This window comes from Topomyia yanbarensis, chromosome 3, assembly GCF_030247195.1.
Source record: "Topomyia yanbarensis strain Yona2022 chromosome 3, ASM3024719v1, whole genome shotgun sequence".
NCBI lineage: Eukaryota > Metazoa > Arthropoda > Insecta > Diptera > Culicidae > Topomyia > Topomyia yanbarensis.
In genome coordinates this window covers 423,886,423-423,906,188 of record NC_080672.1, presented here as the reverse complement: position 1 = coordinate 423,906,188, position 19,766 = coordinate 423,886,423, and the positions used below count along the sequence as shown (strand labels likewise).

The 19,766-nt window shown below is 38.5% G+C and overlaps 1 protein-coding gene across 5 annotated transcripts in view; it reads right to left on the bottom strand.

The window, feature by feature from the left end:
* The window catches only part of LOC131687479 (uncharacterized), a 408,110-nt gene extending 388,783 nt beyond the window's left edge, over positions 1–19,327 (bottom strand). For all 5 annotated transcript variants that reach the window (XM_058971567.1, XM_058971566.1, XM_058971568.1 and 2 more), the window contains exon 1: positions 18,130–19,327. The gene's annotated coding sequence lies outside the window, so the exon portion shown is untranslated. The remainder of the gene's footprint in view (positions 1–18,129) is intronic.
* Between the last annotated feature and the right edge of the window lie 439 nt (positions 19,328–19,766).

Sequence of the window (19,766 nt, the reverse complement as noted above, 5' to 3'; positions counted from 1 at the left end):
TTTGCCCAACTGCTCAAATTTCACGGAATTGTCATTAACAGAGGACCTCTAAATCACGTCAAAGTCAATACTCCATCCTGCTTATAAGGAAGTAAATCGCAGCTGCAAATGTATTCTATCTTTGGGCATCACCTCAACCGCGTGCCACTCGAACACCTCCACTCGTCACCCTTCGACGAGCAGCCGTATTTAGTTGGACCACCACCACGCAAGCGCCGGCAAACCTTCAAATTCCTGCCAATTATTCATCCCACATGACCTCCCAGTCACCGCTTCGTGCGCACTATTTTTTTTTTTTGATTTGTTAAATTTAAATTCACTTACGGCACGTACGCTGTCTCAGAACAACAACGTTTTTTTTCGGGGTACCTTAATTTTTATTTGGTTCAACCGAACCTTCTCTCGCCGTGTAACCATATGTCTTGAGGGATTAGTACAGTACGGGGTCTACGATCGACGAGATGATCGCGCGCGCGTCCTCCCAGGATGGGTTCAAGGATTCGATCGACCTCCCGCCGATCCGCCGATGTGTGGTGGCGAGCCAGTCTGATGCGGCGTCGCATCGTAGACCCAGCGTAGCAGCAAACCACCGATCGCTCGTGTTTTGATCCAGAGTTGATCACCTCGCCGGACACACACGGACGGGGCCAAAAAAGGCTGCAACGCGCGTTTCTGTCGATTATTATTATTGCGAAACTGGTTTTGCCGGTGATCTTTTCAACTTCAGCAGCCAAGCAGGCAGGCATAATGGTTTCGCGTGTGTGGGACGGCTGATTCAGAACTGTCGCAACTGTCTGTCCTCCCGGCTTGCGTATATGAGGTAAGTTAAGTTCACCCCTCCTGAAAGGTGATATAATAAGGCTAATTTTTGTGTCTCTACTCGGGACGTTGGTGTTCGGCGTGTGGTGTGATTGCTTGTTTTTTCGTTCAGCTTATATTTGGGGTTTTGCGGCATGGCAGGGGTCTTGTTTCTTGGAAGCTTGCATGAGCCGGAACAACGGGGCATGTCAAAAGCAATGGCGTGAATGGCGTGAGCCGTGCTCAAGTGGGCAAGAATTTTGTCAGTTGAACCGGTTGAGCGATTTTGAATGGAATGTGTTGCATACATGCCACAAGTTTAAGTGATTGGACAGCAAACGGGTTTTGCATCGAAATTACATAGTTTGGAAAAAATAAAGCAGGAAGCAGAAGCTCGAAGGTAGGATCAAGTTTCGCTTCTTCGATGTAACGGAATTCTGAATCAAATTTCGATCAATTTTAATTAACGCTTCTGAAAATAAAATTTGATATCCATTGTAAATTGGAGCTGTTTGATATTTAAGGGGGGCGTTTGGTGTATTGGGTAAAAAAATCGATTTTAATTGTTAGTACTGACCGTCTAGAATAGTCTCGCGCAATCTTGGTGGCCACGCTGACCTTCTTTTGTTTTAAACGGTCATGCGTTCCTCGCACATATTTACTGTCACGTCCGCAGATTTGAATCTATTGACAACTTTAATGATTTTTTATGAGAATGCAAATATATGTAGCTAGTTGTTGAACCACGAAAAACTGAACAATTTTCCCCACATTATATTAAAGAAAAACGAGCGAACTTTTTTTAAAAATATGATATTCTTCGGTGCCATTTTCCGAAATTCATATTTTTTCTATTGTTTTTGGTACATCGTGTAACTACAAGTCTAAGTTTTGAAATTTTTATTGAATTTTCTTTTTCAGACCATTTTATCAAGAGTTGTCATTGTCCGCCGCGGCGCTCCTCAACGTGGAAATGGTTGGACGTCTACTCTTGGAGCACTCGCATATGCGGCTCTGAATGACTGACAAAAAAATTGCATTGCCTTCAAAATCGTAAACCAAAATGACTATCGGTTTGAGAACTTTACATTAGTTCCATAAATCCTGAGAAAAGTGGTTTAATTCTACTCCCAGCTACACTCTGTTAATATGGCTATACAAATCCTGCGAACATGTTATTTAAGATGATAAATCTAGAGAATGGCAAAAATGTTGTTGATTTTCTCAAAGATGGTTGAATCGATTTGCAAAAAATTGGATTCAATTATTTTTTATAATGGAACATCCGATTTCGATCGTTTGCTCATACGAGAAATCCCCAATGAAAGCGGTACCACTATGATGGTGCAAATTTTGTCGCGACTGATGATATACCTGCTAATACAGGGGCCCTTTTTCAAAATTTCGGAAGAAAAGTCGAGTATGCTTTGGAACGTTAATATCTTTTATTGATTGAATGGAATTAACAAAAAACTTTTTTTCTCGAAAATATGTGTAGCAATATCGTATTAAATATTAAAATATGTAGTATAGGGGAACCCGGGGCTATTCGGACCTGTCTAAGCAAATCGCCCTTTTAGGTGGATAGATGTGAAAAGATTAATCGGTCAAAAGTCCTAATTGTTAGTTTGAAGCCTAAGCACAATTTTGGTGCCATAAAAATTCATTTGTACCACTCCGTGAAAGCGCCAAGTGGCGATTTGCAAAACTCTATGTTTTTCCATCCATTTACAATGTAGAGGCAATTCAGACCGTCATTTTTTAAAGTTTTTTTACAATGTACTTATATTTAGCTATGAAATATTTATTAGAAAAACACCTTAAGAAGCAAAAAAAAAATAAATTCCGTTACTAAAACTTAATCTGGTTATTCACAGCTGTCGATTGGCGCATCATGTATTTTCTTACCTGTAACCTATGCAAACCGCTGAACAGTGTTTGATAAAATAAGGGGTCCAAACAGACCCGTACGCTCATTTCGCACAAAAGTGGTGCGTGTCTTGAAAATATCTGTGTTTTCGCCAAAACAAAAATCATTCCATAGAATAAGAGCCTCAAGCTTTCTGAAATACATACCCTTCATTTTTTCACTTTTATTTGTTGCTTTAATCACTATTTTAGCATTTAGCAGTGATTTTTGTTTTGAGGATGGCAAAAAAATGAAACACGTATCTCCTTTCTAAAAAACAAATAATAAGATTCTGCTGTCAAAATTAATGTTTTAGACTACCGTTTCCCCGAATATGTACGACAGTCAGTCTTACGATTTTCTGAGAAATCGACGGAGTCCGAATTACCCCCACTGCCTTAATAGCCAAGAGTCCCCTATTATTTTCATTTATCAAACTATGGGACCCTAAGTTCCATGAGTTCGTTACATCATATAGTTTCAGCGCTGAGCCAAGCGAATTTTCGCGGATACCAAGCTTGTATAAGCCAAAAGGTAATGTTGATTCACAACAAACCATGTTTATCTGCACTACTACTTTTCGCAACGAGCATGTGCTGTCAGGGGTACGGCGTATTGCCACCTTACGCAATTTAAATTTCCAATTAAGGTTTTTTTTACTCATTTAAAATAAAAATTACTATTTTTCATGAAAAATTTCGCCTTTTTGTAAGTAAACACCCCCTTAATCAAAAAAAAAAATATCTCAATATCCTCTTAACAAATACACCGAAAAAGCCAATTTCAAATCATCCGAGTGAAGCACGTTTGTGATTGATTCCCGCTAATTCAATGCATTGAACCGCAAATCTTGAACAGAAAGCATTGTGATTGTAGTCGAAGGATGCTATTTCAAGGTGCATTTTTTCGGGAGATTGCACACAAAAGAGAAGACAATTATTCGGATGCGGTAGCCTCTCACTAATTCATATATCTCAAAAAAGTCTTGAAATATGGTACTCTTAATCCTTACAAAGACGGCAGTAGTTTTCAATATTCCTCTCAAAGATGGCTGGGATTCGAGAATCCCGGGTATAAGATTTTTTAGTTTATTCCAAAGTAAATTCTGCAGGAAATAAATCGACTGGCAAATATTTGAAGCCGGTAGAAATTTTTTTTGTTAGGGAATACTTTACCACTGCAACCACTATTCAGGTTATTTTTTGTGGCTGCTGCTCTACATGTCACAAATTACCCGAATCGAGTGTAGTTGGAAGGGAGTTGTTTGTTTGTCCACATGTGTCGTCCCAACCGAGTAGTACATTTTGAATGTAGCTAAGGATCTATTTGGGACAGGTATGTCATACCTCGTGTGGCGTCATAAGATGCCTTCCGAAGTATCACTCCCTTCGAAGAAATAGTTCCGCACAATGGGAGCTCTTGAGCTCGTAGTTACAGAAATGAAAATTGTCATCATGACTTTTGCCAATTTTTTTAGACGATATTTAGCAGAACAATGTCCCGCAAATAAACCTGTGATTATCAGTAAAGCTTTTCGTTTTAGATCCAGTAGTTGTTAGGCTCTCATTGTATATGAATGTATGAAATTCTTAGCTTGTCGAGCGCCTTCTTTGATACGCCAGTCGTTTAGTAGTTGGTCTCTTGTCCAAGCTGAAAGCTCCAGTTTGATGGTACTAGTAGATATACCTAAAAATGGTTCTGGTCCAACAAACATGTTTGATGAACCACGGCTGGCTAATCGACTTGTCGGCCACTTCGTTACCATCGATTTCTCGGTGGCTTAGCACCCAGAATATCATTACTTTATTCCGAGTAGCCAGTTGTTGTAAAGATGTGATGGACTCACATTTCGACGACCTTAATGCCAACAGTCAGCACTGGCTGTCCGAAAAGATTGTGATTTTTTCATGTCTGTAGTTTCGTTTTCTACAGACCTCCGAGCAGGTGTATATTGCATACACCTTTGCCTGGAAAACTACAGGCCACTTTTCCATTGATATCGCTTCTTTAATTCTTGGTCCGTAGACTGCCAATTTTCCCAATTTGACAACAAATCAATTTTTACCGGATTCTAATAAAAACATCACTAAAACTAACTACGGTTGATTTGCCATAAAATCTCTGCCACCGGGTCAAAGAGGGCAGCTTGTCATGACAACAACTCGAAGTAGAAATCACGTCCGCAGTCTAACGGAGGCTCAGAGGTCAAACACATTGTACAGATAGGCAAGTTCAGGTTTTTGAAATGCAAAAATGAGGGTTCGGATTGGGTCAAAGTTTTTCGAACTTAGATGTCTCGGATTCGTGTCGAGTTCAGGTTTCAAACAAAACAAACCCCCTGCTTAATTACTGCTTAATTAATACAAGTAAATGTTTGAATTATCATCTGGACCGATAGACTATCCAACTAAATCCATTCGCCAATATCAAAAATGGGGGTGGGAAATACTAAAACATAAATTAAAGTAATCTGCTCAGTAAACTCAATTGATACATATTCGATAAATCTAGGGGCAGATCACTCTACGGATGTATAACAAATTTGGATCAAATCAGCAAAAATGCATTAAATTTCCATTTTTGCATCAACTTTACACTCCCTTGCAGGAAAATATGTTTAACAAACGTTCTACGCTGATCCACTTTGTTCGACTTTTTGTTGAGTATAGGGCTAATTTTTTTGTAGGGTTTTGACGTTTTACACGCAACGCAAAATTCATGATAAATTTCTATTTTGAAATAACTGCATTTCATTTCACTGACTCAAGACTACAATACTAACAATTCACGACCGCAATTAAAAATAAACGGTTTATTTCTAAATAGTATAAACGCCAATTTATTAAAAGTATTTTAGTCAAATGATTCTGATTCGGTTAGTGCATAAAAGAACAAGTTGCAAGTCTACCGACAACGTTCAAATTTTAATGTCTGATAGCCCCTAATAGTAATTTTAGACATCTCTTAAGCCAAGTAGCGATGTTTCGCAAAGTGTTAAATCTTTGAAAAGTATCGTCGTTGTCTAAGCCTATGTATATGCGAGCCACTTAAAGACTTAATCACTCGTAACATGGTTCAAAGCGAATAGCTTAACGAAGCCTTGGATCTATCATATATTTTTATAATGTGTAAAACTTGAAACAAAAAATTTTATGTGGGTGTCCGACAGATCACGCAAACTTAACCCGCTATTTTGATCTGGGAGAAACAAGGGCTCTAAATCACTCTCGATGCCGTTATTATCATCGTCAATGCTGTGATAGTGTTTTTGTTCAGACCTTCTTCCTTGTTTCAACTCTTGGATCACAAGCCGTCTTTGATACTAGCTTTCTGCTGGCTGTTTATTCGGGGGTACCGAACGCAGCTTTTGACTAATATGTTTGCCTAGGCTATGAGCACCACTCGTTTTAGACTGATTACGTTTTGGTGTCTCTGCTGTTTCATCATACATTGCGTATGTGTGTATATATACAATAATGTAAAGCGACTAAAATGTTGCTACTGATAGCCACATTAGGTTCCTCACGATATAATTATCTAAGAGCGAATGATGGAAGCAAAGAGACGACTGAATCACGTAGCTTACTTTAAGGGGAGGTTTTCATTCAACTGACCAAAAAGTTGGCAAAATATGAATTTTTTGTGGGACAATGAAAAATTATAGAAGGATCCACTTGTATTTTTGCTTTTATTTACAATTTTTTTCAAGACGAAAAAAAAACACCCGTGGTGACATTCTGTCTAAGGTTAGGTGCGCGTGGAATACCAAAACTGCGTAGAGCCTGCTGCTTCAGGATCGATTTGGAACACCAAACTTATTATAATGCTCAAAAGTAAAATAAAATTTATTGGAGGAATGATCTAAGAATCTAATTCAAATGAAATTGTACGCAGTTTTGGAAAATGATGTTTTGGAAAATGATGTTTTGAGATAAATACATTTAAAATTTAGAGTAGAGGTGGTCGGGTTCGGGTTTTTGGACCCGAAACCCGGACCCGACCCGAACCCGACGGGTTTCGGGTCGGGTTCGGGTTCCGTAAATTTAAGCTTCTCGGGTTCGGTTCCGGGTTCTCAAATTTGAAATTCTCGGGTAGGGTTCGGCTTTTTCAAAGTTTTTGACTTTCGGGCTCGCGTCGGGTTCGGGTTTTTCAAATTGCAAATTATCGGGGTTGGGTCGGGTTCGGGTTTTGAACACAACAACCCATCCATTTCATGACACTGTTTGCGTCTATAAACAAAACGCAGTCTTTTTTGTAGTAGTGAATTATACTTTGTAATACAAATGGATGTTACATATAACCGTACCAAAAGTTAGCACCTCTGAATCGCTAGAATTCGTCGTATTTTCTGGTGCTCAAATATTATATTTGGTGCTCAAATATTGTAAATATGTATTGCATTCTTGCATCAAATTCCGTCTCTTCAGATTCGCAAACTGTCTGAATTATTTAATTTTTTAAAGGAACATTCATGAAAGAGCATTCAACAATACGTGTTTCACATCTAAAATCTCTTTGCGATTTATTTTTCATGATAATTAGTAATAAACCAAGTCAACAGAAATTAATCGGAAAATATTGGTTCAACTTTCTATAATGGAATATAAATTTCGACAGGTACTTTAAAACTGATACTTAGGCCGCGGCGACTTTTTCTCTACGTAAAAGGTTTTGTTGGGTACATTCGTACCCCAGAACTAAAATCGCTCTAATATGTCCAATTTTTATTAAATTTATAATTAAATTGGATAGTTTTATTCTAAAATCATTCGCAATGTAACCTGTTTAAAAATATTCGTGTTTTGACTATTTAATTATGTAATATTTCATTTTGTATGGAACAAGTCTTTAAAATACGTCAAAATTCCCTTTTTTCTTCATATTTCTATAACTCCGATAGCTTCAAATCGATTTTGACGATTTATACGACGCTGTAAAGAATAAATTTCCTTTTGAACAATTTTTTTCAAAAACCGGTCAAAAAGTGTATTTATTCCGATGCTTTTTTGAAAACCAAACGCTAATACAAACGTCAAAAATACAGCAATATGCAGTAACGGAGATGAAACAGGAAGGCGTCGAAGGAACAGATAGAGCCGGTGCATTGTACGTGTATATAAAATAAGTATGTTCCATAGCCAGGGCTGCAGAAGATAACGAATCGAATGATGCGTCTTGCATACTATATACAAATAATATTCACGAATGTGTTTTGACTCTTTCATCCGCAAAAGCGAAAATTACGATACCGATCCAAACGCATTCTCTCCAAATAACAGATACTATTATTCAGCAGAGTTGGAACTTATACAATTTTACACAAGTTTCTCGCTTACTATGTATCAATATTTTGCTTTTAAAAAAAGATATAATTTTTTTGAATTACACATGACAAAACACTAACGCAAACGGTTTTGTGGGGTACATTTGTACCCCAAACAAACTTTAAGCAAGCACTGTTAAATTGGTCAAATGAAACAATTAGGTTGTACCCGCCTTCATGGAAGTTTAATAATCAAATTGGTTTATGATAAAGATTGCTTGAAATTAAAATAAACTGTAACGGAAAAATAAGGATTTAAACTCATAAATTTGGTGGTACTTTGGAGTCATTATGGCGGCTCAAATTTAAAAAGGGTGCATTATTTTTTTTAAAAAGCAGATAGTTTAGGCCAAATTTATTTTCCAGAGATTGTCTTTGTTCCATCAGACCTAAACCTAGCTTCACATCCGCCAGGTTTCGTTGTTCATGACACTCATATGGCGATGGGATAATAGCACCACTATCAAATCAGTGGTACATATATGAAACAAGCACTTTCTGTCAGATTGTTCCCGGGCTGAGCTGTTGCATGATACGGATTCCTTCATGAAAATACATGAATTTCCACGAACTTAACGAATTGATCACAAAACTTTTGTGTGTTCTGTTGAAGCCATTAACGGATTTTTAAAAGTTTGGAGTCGTTCCGAGAGCTCCATTGGAGATGTCGAAGCATATCTATTGGCGCGCTTACCGTATAATCTGAAGCATAAAATAACATAGATACTGAATCATAGATAGTCCTAAAGCCAATGATGGGACATCAAGAACACGTCAGAAAATGATTGATACCCTTCGATACAGGTTTGACCGTTCCAACCAGTAACGTGGGTGACGTCATGTAAACTGTCGAATACGAATTGCCAATTGCCATAGCTTAACTTAATACAGGTAATAAATTATACGAAACTGCCTTGCAGGAATGGTTTCAGAAATTTTAGTTAAGTACGACGGGCAAGGTTGTTGGAAACTGTGACCATTATGCTTTCTGTTACCCAATGAGTTAGCCGCCGATTTAACTTAATTTCCGGTTAAGATATCAACGATTTATAAGTTTCTCATAACGTTACAAATTTGACGTTCAATAATAGTAAATATATTCTACTCGGCAGTGATTTGTTTTGCCATATGCAGATATAATTCAATGCGTATGGTGCTACTTCAGATTCGAGTGATTCTACTATTCTTAGATGAGTCAAGGGTCCAGCTCGAGTGCCTAGAATTAAAAATCTTCGAGATCTTTGGTTGATTCTCCGTATAAGCAAGTTGGATTCGGATCGGGTTTCTCAAATATTAAATTTTCGGGTTCGGGTCGGGTTTTCAAATTTTAAAATTCTCGGGTCGGGTCGGGTTCGGGTTTTTCAAAATTTTCATTCTCGGGTACGGGTCGGGTTCGGGTTTTTAAGTTTTCAAATGTTCGGGCTCGGGACGGGTTCGGATTTTTCAAATTTTATAATTTCGGGCTCGGATCGGGTACGGGTTTTTTAATTTTCATGCGCTCGGTTTCGGGTCGGGTTCGGATTCGAAAAAATTGAAACCCGACCATCTCTAATTTAGAGCACACTTTCAATTATTCGTGGTAGAATGTCAACACTACATAGGATTATGCGTTTTGGACATCGCTGATCACGAATCTGAAGTCAGTTTTTCAAAATTCGAAATGGCCGATCCAATATGGCAGATTCCTCCTAAAAATAAGTGGTATTTCATCCAAAATCGACAAAAGAAGGATTTGTGGTTTATGAACAATAATTTCAGTTAATATGTATCAAAATTTTAAAAAAATAAAAATGGCGAATCCAATATGGCCGACTAAAATGTGACTTTACCAATATTGGCCAAAATTTTTCGTTCCCCGCTGTTTTCTGTGGTTATCACCGTTTAGTCTGCGATGCCTCTACGGATCAAGGCGTGAAATACGATCTCGAGACCTGTACAAGTGTACACTGTACTTTTCTACCTGAGGAGCGCGTATCGAGCCGAGAGCGTTCCATGACGGCCAGTACACCGCTTTTAACAATGGCCTGTAGGAACTTTTTTGATGCGCCGTTCAACATAATATAGTAGACACTAATACCTTTCCAAAAATGGAAAAAGTTAAATTTTTGCAAATTTTGAATGAGAACCTCCCCTTAAACATTTTGTCTTATACTACTATATACGTACGCAATTCTTGCTAACATGAATAGGATCTCATGACTAGATTTGCAAACCGCTTAAGTTTTATTAAATACCTGCATAAGAAATAATCTGTTGTTTAGGATTGTAGCAATCAATAGCGGGCTAGAATTGATTTTAGAAATTTTATCACTAACTCTTCTATATAATATCTTCTAGAACGTTAAGTTTTTTTTTATTTCGATTATAGAGGTTTTAACCTTAAGGTCATTGGCCTCTTTGGGATAGAAAAATCTCTTATGAAAAATTTCCAACCCTATGCGCGGGGGGTCGGGACTCGAACCCAGGTGCGCTGCGTACAAGGCAATCGATTTACTAGCTACGCAACTCCCACCCCCTTCACGTTACGATGTTTGAACCAGTTACAAAAAAGAAAACAAACTGAAAATGGCGGTCAAACGCACAACAGGATGCGATGAGCAATTTGAAAGAATATGTATGTACAATAGACTGGTTCAATTTTTGACTTTTAGCTCCACCAGGCTCTACTGATTCCTTTTATGGTCCTTAGTAATTGTGCAAATTTTGGTACCGATCGGTTGTGTCTACGGACCCTCCAAAAATTTCAATGTTTCTATGCAAATTTGTATGGAAAATCGGTTAACATTGAAAGTAAATTCTCAAAAAAATCACCTCATCAATCAATTAATCAGAACTTTATTTATTTCTTCTACTGAACACATTCGGGGAACATTGCAAGTTTATGAAAATTCGCTGAGAAAAGTTATTAACTAAAGAAGCAGCATGACTTCAAAACAAGTGGATTTTATTATTTATCATAGCAGAATTTTCTCACAAAAACAAAATGCAAAAACAATGCTGATAAATGTGACTATTGCCTTTCATTTGAGTATTAACAGTTACAAGGATCATCTCTAGAACTAAAGTTATTGCAATTAGTCTGATTGAATTCCGACGGAGCAGTGCTGTCAGAGGCAGTTTTCGTTGACGATGGAAAATGAATTTTTCCTATATATTCGTTATGCTGCAATATTATTGCAAACTGATAAAACTTATCAATTTAGACTGTCTTTGGCTACTTTTTCCACGCATGTGGACAATTGTAAATATTCTAGAAAAATTGTATTGAGCATTGGAAGGTAAATATTGAGCAGCTTCTAACATTGAGGGAAGCACCCATCTCCATGAAAAAAAAATTTTGGAGTCGCCAAGTTTTCCAAAAAGAGGTCCTAGTTTGTAGAATTAGGATTACGTTGAAGGTGACATCAAAATGATCGAAAAATATATATTTATAATCGGATAGAGACAGTATGAGCTGCTAATTTCCTAGCTCATACGAAATTAATTCAGAGCAAAGCGTTATGTCTAACACCTCCTCTCTCCCAGAACTCGCAAAAGTTGGTCGGTTTCCATACATTCCATATGGAGATTTGTACTACTTATGTACTCCATCAGTTCAGAACCTCTCACATTCGCATCACTGCCGATAATGAGCGGAAGGCCATTTCTGCTGCAATATGATACAACGCTTTTGAAATTATCAGAACTCGTTATGCGGTAGATATGCTGAACAATAAATTTACTATTTTTCTAAATTACCAACTGTCAGTGTAACTGTAGCAACGTAGATATCGCGATTTGTGAGCTCCGATATGAGACACACGTCAATGGCTTTATTTGCAAGAATGCAAACATAGGCGGCTCCAGCTGGCTGACAAAGGAGGGGCACGACTTTCTGACAAAATATTATTTATAGACCATTTAAAAAATAAATACGTTTAGAAATTTCGAATTTTAGAATCACTTCTTAAAACAGTTCATATTTAGGGATTGGCGACTAGTGAATCAAACACCATTCTTGAATGAAATTACTATTTTTTATAATTCATTTATTCGATACGGTTAATTGCAGTGACTTAACGAAGCCGAGAGTCTTTTATATATTTACAAAATGTAACTAAAAACAAAACCAAATGTTATTGAGTGATCGTCGGATTTAGTACGTGCTATACTTACTATAGCTTCTTTCGCGGCGGGGACACACGTGTCTTCTCGCCTGCTGCATCATGAGGTTCATTTACTTTTCTCTTATCATTTACGTAAAGATGGGAAATCTGTTCGCGAGCGGTTCAGGAGAACTGGTTCTTAAAATAGAAAGAGTGAACGGTAGTTCCTTTCCAAAGCACAGTAGTAATTATTTAATTTCCTTAGACATGAATTGGACAGTTCGCCTAGAGCAGATCGCCAAATTCAAGGGATTAATTTTAAGGCAAGCGAATGACAATGAACTGACCTGACCTCACTCTCTATTTCTGTCATTTCATCATACACAACTGGCAACGAATATGTGTAACAGTTCGATTGGCAAACGCTCAAAGAGAGTTTTCGCTCCAAAATTATACTGCCTATGTCCTCCGGCGTTTCCAGATCAGACTTTCGACAATCATTCGCTATGTACAATTAAAAACTAAACGGGAAAATGGTTCATGTGATCTAGTTCTTTTTACAGAACTATTCTGCCCATCTCGGTAATGCCGCGTTCGTGCTCACGATCAGATTTATTCGTTGCCTTTTGTACTGCTTGAAGGCGCTGGCTGTTGATGTTGGTGTGCTTGATGCTGTGTTTTCAGTTGAACAGTTGTCACACATTTGGTAACCTGGTGATTGTAGTTGGATTGATTTGCCATAGATGTGTTGGCAATTGATTGTGATGTATTCACCTGACTATCTTCCGCTTAAAATTTTTACATAATGTCCCGTTTCATACACAGTACTTGCACATAGGAATCTGCCCATCATGGATGTATAGCGTGGCTTGTTCAATTATAGTTCAGTTGTGTTTGAATTGTATAGTCAAGAGTGGATAGATCTTTGTACCCGCCTTCTCACCGCAAGAATATCATAAGCCATATTCAGGAAAAAGTTTCTTCAAGTATCAGGTGGAACGGATTCTACATTTCCAAATTATGACGTGTAATTTTTATTCAGTTTAAAGGGGTAAGCGTTGATAGCTCATATAACTGTACCTCTATTTGTTGTTCGACTGTGATGATTTCTGCTTAATGATTAGCTTTCTAAGTCATGTATATATAAATCAAACGACTTGGTTTTGAATTATCCGACGTTTCGGCCGTTTTTTGGCGGCCTTTTTGAAGGCAAACTGTAAATGTAGTTTATTTAGTATACTGTTTTTTATAGTTTTACAATGGTTGATTTGAACTCACTATCGGTCTGTCGCTTTTGTTAGGGACGCATTTTTCCAGCATTGGGACGCTCAAATTAAATTTTTCATGTGCTGTTGTATAGTTGTTTGGAGTTAGAAATGTTTGTAAATGGATGAAAATAGTTATATAAGAGACTTACTGTTGCAAGACATTTTGTTTTGGCACAAGAATATTTTCACGGGTACACTATTTACCACCATTCACTACTCACCGATCGCTTTGAAAACATTAGTGCTTTTGTGAGTATAAAGTGTCAGTATAAAAGGGGAACTTTAAAAATCACTCATTACTCGACTTAGTCGAATTCACCAGAGCAATGCTACGAAACATATCACACAATCAATTTCCCCGCAATCAACATCCGATAACATACTGGAAACACACCGATCAACCAAAACAGACGACATATGTTTTCGGTCTCTACCGTACATCCCGAATTTGACCAACACAATCACCCGTAGCCTTAAAGCAGAATATCCGCATCGGTCCTAAACAGTGTCGAAGATCCTGTTGATCCAGCCTTATGCTACAATATGATCTACAGCATCCCGTGTGGAGGATGCAACATGTCATACATTGGAATGACCAAAAATCATCTGAAAACGAGACTGACCGGACATCAGTCCACCATAAACAAATATAAAAAACTGACTGAAGCAGGGGCCACCAACACCGATATCGATATGGTCCAGCTTGGAGAAAAAACAGCCCTCATCAGTCACACCATACAGTACCATAAGCCTAGGCTCAATTTTCACTTCTAGAAAATATTCTGAAATATGTTAATTTCATTTTTTGTACTTTTACGCTCTGCGTTTTCCAAAAGAATTTCTTGTTTTTCATTTTCTTGGGAAAACAATTAAATTGAGTACTTATTTTGTTATCATCGAAATATCTCAACAGTTTTTTAAAAATTTTGCTCTCACAGTGCACTGGTAGCAGATTTGTTTAATGACAAAGAACAATTTCTTGCTCTCGATTTTGATCTTTTAGCCATTCACAACATCAAGTTTAGTTTTCAATTTGCTATCCGATTTTACTCAAATGCGCTCACAATATCAAATTAAATTTTAAATTTCCAAATAACAGTTATGTTATATATAGTTTAACTAATAAAAAGGGACAAGACCAATCTATCATTTTGGCAAACAAATTTAAATTAGTAGCCTTGGAATTCCATTGATTTTGGGCAGATTCCTCGTTCAACGGAATGCAGATACGCGAGAAGTTAGAATTTTTGTGCTCATCTTGGAAAGCTTTTAAAAGCCTTTCATTGTTTGTTTACACTTTTGCTTGGCTATTTACTTCACAGTTTTTAACCAACATGGTACCGAGGTATTCCTCATCTAGGAGGAGAAAACAAAAGTAACTGTAAATAGTTGCTCGAAAAACCTTCAGCGTCGAGTCGGGAACTTAGATTATCCTGAAAGTACTGCGGCGCGAGTGATTAGAAGTACAAGGAAACCCTCACTACTGCCATCCATTCTTGTCAACTGTGGTTGCAGGTCAATCGGAAAACCAAACCTGATCTCAATAGCTTGAATTACGGTTTGGCGAAAAAATCGACGATGAAGTCTATGGAAATTTCAAACAAATCGGGGTTCAAACAAGGCTCCTGCTCACTGCAACGTTCCTAGGAGATGCAAGTTTGTTTTCGTGGGTAAGTTCATGAAAAAAAAGATTTGGCAAGGGATCTGTACCTTTAGTAAGAAAACCGGCTATTTTGTGACGGATTAGACTATGAATTTGGAAATATTTAAAAGGGAGTGCTCCAATAAACAGGTTTTACGCTTCATTAATTTTCATGATGGTCCAGTTACGTGTCGGCCAAATCTAGTCAGCTGCCATAACAGCAAGGACGTGCTACCAGGCCCGTGCGCTGGAAATTCACAAGGGAAGGGTTTTGATATTTTTACGTTTCTTATAAAAGAAAGATACGAAAAACCTACGGCTCCGTGAAGCTAACGCCTTGAGCCGTGCCAAATAAACGAATTAAAAAAAGAAAGGTACAGAAATTCTTCAACTCTGAAGATTATTTCCGAGCCGTGGAGGGCCGAATCTTGCGTACCAATCGATTCAGCACAACAAATTGAGTCAATGTATGTTATCAAGAAGGATTCTTCAACAAACATCGCTGCCTGCTAGTTTGTGGTAGTATCGAATTTTTACTGCAGTGGGTTGTAGTAGTTCAGCCTGCCAACTAAACCTAAACCTCTTGTTTACCCTAATCCGTATCCCCCGGATCCATCGTTAGGTGTCATTTCAGGATTGATTGTGTTTCTGCTCTTTTTATTTTATCGTTCATTGCTACTTTTTCTAATTCTTCTTGGTGCGACTCGTACCTATTTATATGCTAACTGGCGCTGAGAATTCCTCAGCGGCGGTATTTCTCTCGATATCGATGCCCATTTTCGTGAGCCATTCAGCTCTCAACAACTGCGACGGAGATATCATCGGCTGTGAAATTTCTCTTGACAACGGTAACCCGATCTTCTACGACTTCATGTGGCTCGTTCGTGTTTTCCTTACCTCCCGTTGCTAGTTCGCCGACCGACCTTTGCTGTGTCTACTCACAACTATTGATATTATCGCAACCTGTCGAAACAGGAACCGATTCGGAGATGCCGATCAGTTTGACTTACATCCCTTTCCAGCCACCCTGGTAATATTTTTTCCTTGATTTCTTCAACGGCTTGTTTCTAGAGTGTATAAACTCAAATGACATTTTATGATTCAAACGGCTCGCAGTATTGTTTACTGTTAAGACATTTTTAAAGGTAATTATTCTAAATCCTCGTGGGATGGGTCTGAGCCCCCAAAACCTTTTCCAGTGCGCACGGGTTGCGTGCTACAATTGTTCAAAAGCATAGGAGTCATTTCATTACAAACTAACGGAATCCGCAAAATTGTTACCAGTTCCGTCCAATAGAAAATGACATGAGCGATAATGAAACTCGAACTGAAGATTAAAGGAGCAGTCACCAGCGATATCGGACAGATGGAGAATTGATGGAGTCGGTTAGCCGAGGCAGTGACTTAAAGAAGGTGTGCACTGATTGAAAAATGTATGCATATTTAAAAAAAAAACGGATTAATTGTTTCAGTTATTCCCATGAGATAAGCTCTAATTATTTATGTTCCAACCTTAGATAGTTTATTGGTAAAGCGTAAAAAATACACGAATTTGAAAAAGTCCTATGCCTAAATGATCTAGCCCTTTATGCGTAGCATTAGGATGATAACACGGTGCTACAAAATAAAAAAAATTGAATGTGCTTTTCAAGTGATCTGGTAAAGGTAGATCTACTGCTGAGTGTGCCATATGACTCCCGTTATTACCGGATATATTTCTGAAGGCGATGGCATTTTGATTCTCGTCAAGTTTTAGCTCTACTTTAAATATATAAAATAGAAATATTTATTTCAAAAGTTCCGAATATACCGGTACCTACTTATTATTATCCATATTTTCGATGCCGGTATTACTGGTATCACAATCCTAATACTTTGCTTATTGCTTGCACAAATTCAAAATTGCTTTTGTTACGAAATTAAATTAATTAGCTTTTACTTGGTTAAATAAAGTATAACAAAAAAATGATCGCCTTGTTGATCACTTTTAGATCTTTTTACTAAAATAGCTTCTGGTCGAATAGGGGGGGGGGGGGCACGTGCCCCTGCGTGCCCCTCCCTGGAGCCGCCAGTGAATGCAAACACGAGGCATTTCTCGTGGGTTAGTCATGCCTGTCTTGTTGTAAGCAATGAAGGCAGTGTTAAGTAACTTTCCAAAATAGAAGTTTCCTTTATGGAAATACGGTTCTTGGACTAATGCTATGGACGCTTAACCTTCCTGCGTGAGTCGAGCTAAATTCATAGTAGCTGTTCGTTTATGCTGGAGATTCAGTTGTGCTATTCTAACCATTGTTGATTAGAGAGCTGTACATTTCATTTCCAAAATAAATTGCACAACAACCAGAAGACACCAAGCAAGTTGGGATGTTAACGCATGTAGCGAGCCATATCAGGTTTGAATGGGACACGCTCATTTGATTCCCACGATTTGCGAAGAAAATAATGGTTCACTGTGTCAGAGATTCGCATAACACAGGGCAAACCCAAAATACTCCGTGCGCGACTGGCACATTTTCGACCCTCCAGCCATCGAGTCCTCGACACGGAACTACCTTGCTGTACTCAACAATAAGTTAGCATACAATTTGCTTTTTTGTCTATGATAATTAAATCGCTATCTGAACTAATGACCTCAGATAGGTACAGCTGTTATTAAGTTTATTTGAGGAATAATTTCGCAACTTATGCACTTCTATATCTTCTATAAATTAGTCAGTCGGGAGAAGTTGTTCCCCAATTCCAAAATGTTAATACCCGAAATGATCTTCCCACAGCTGTACCACACCATAAAAAACAATCTACGCAATTAATCTTTCGCAAACAGTCCAACGGACTAAAGAGAGAAAAAAATGGATCACTTCCCGCTATCGTCTCGCACTTTCTGCCTGCCGCCGCCCCACCGAGCTAATTGCCCCGAAATCTGACCCCCATCTGCGATAAGCGTTAATAAATTTTAATGCGACGCATTTCGTCACTGGCCCAATTCGCAAAACGTTCCCAGCTGCTTGCTATATGGGTCTTTGCGGCAGCGTTGGTCTTTCTCCGACATTTTCCACACATGTCCCAGTTTTAATTCCGATGAAAAGATAAATATGCTCACGTACCTTTTTGATTCCTTTTCTTTTCTTTCCACGGTAGCGCCGTTGATTGTGATCCGACTGCAGAGGAACGGCGACAATAAATCATACAACTAGCTAAAACTTTTCACTATCCTTTTCTCTGTCACTGCCACTGACCACAAACTTCAGTTTCGACCGATTTTTTTTATTTATGTAAGATTTTCGATCGTGCACATAAACTTGTGGCCTTTTCCTTCAACTTTTCCTGCACGTTGAACCCCGTCTCAGCACTGAACTGAAACAAGCTTTTTTTTGCGCCGCCCGTTTGCTTCTTTCTTGCTTTTTTTCTTTCCCTTTATTTTCGCGTCATGATCGCCGCCGACTGTGTTTCTACTATTTTGAATTACGCAAGGTTTTTTCTTCTTCTATTCTCAGTTTGCTCACCTTATCACCTTCCTGCTCTTCGGGAAGTGAAATCACCCCTTAACTTCGATTCACCAAGACAGACAGAGACAATAATTGTACACACCCCACTGACTCGTTTCCGCAATGTGACAAACACTTCGCACCCGGTTCTACTTCGTTTCGCACTGCGGAGAACTGCGGAGAGTAGCTAAGTCGCAAAATAATCACCTCACACGGGGGAGATAAGCTGTCGATAGAGCCGGAAATTTGCCGCTTTTTTCCGCTTTCGCTTCCCTCGTTCAAAATTTAATCTTCAACCGAGGCAAAACACAATCAAACAAACAAACAATCGATCGATCGAAGTTTGGAAAACACTTGAAGAACATCCAATTACTACGAATAGCCGGTGGATGGTTGTAAAATATCAAATCGGGCCGGGCTGGAGAGTTCACTTCTGCTAGAACAACACTTGTTCAATTAGCAACCACAAACAACACTGTCGGATCAATCACACATGCGCGGAACACTCTTTTCTCTCAACTACTAAACACACAACGATCAACTTTTCACACCTTGTCAGTCAACGTACACAAAGAGCTGAACGCGTACCCTAGCAACGAACCCGTCCCAAAAACAAACGCGCCTGCTTTGCTCTCGTGTGATCTATACGATATTGTTTCACCGCACACGTTGCGAAAGTGTTCGTCTCGCTCCGTCCAGAACGATGAGTTTGTGCAATTACATGTAACGTAAAACCACAGAGGAAAAATGGGGTGAAAAACACGCTACCACTGCGACCGGACGCTACACGACCGTGGGTACGATCCACGCGCGATCAAGTCTCGATGAGAACTGACTGAACGGGTGCGCGGCGACTCTGGGCTGTCGAATGTAAACAGTGGGAGAGTCGTGGGATCGCGTGTGTTTCGGTTCGTTGTGTTGGTGTGTTTTTGTAAAGGTTTAAAAGTGTTGCTTGCGAAGCTTTTCAAGTGATCGTTGGTTCTCAGACAAAGAAATTGAACTTTTTGATCGTTTCGAATTGAGGTTCGTTTCCAATGCATAGAGTTGCTCAGTCAAAAGTAGTCCCGAGATGATACATGTGCCATATTAGGGGAAACCATCGACAATTATTTTTGTTGCATCATAAGTGAAACATATCTAATTGTATCCACATCTGGACTATATAATTAATTACGTTTTGCATTTGATTTGAAGCGTCATTCATTATAGTATTATAGTCAATTCGTTATAGTATGATCACAACTGCTACAATGAAT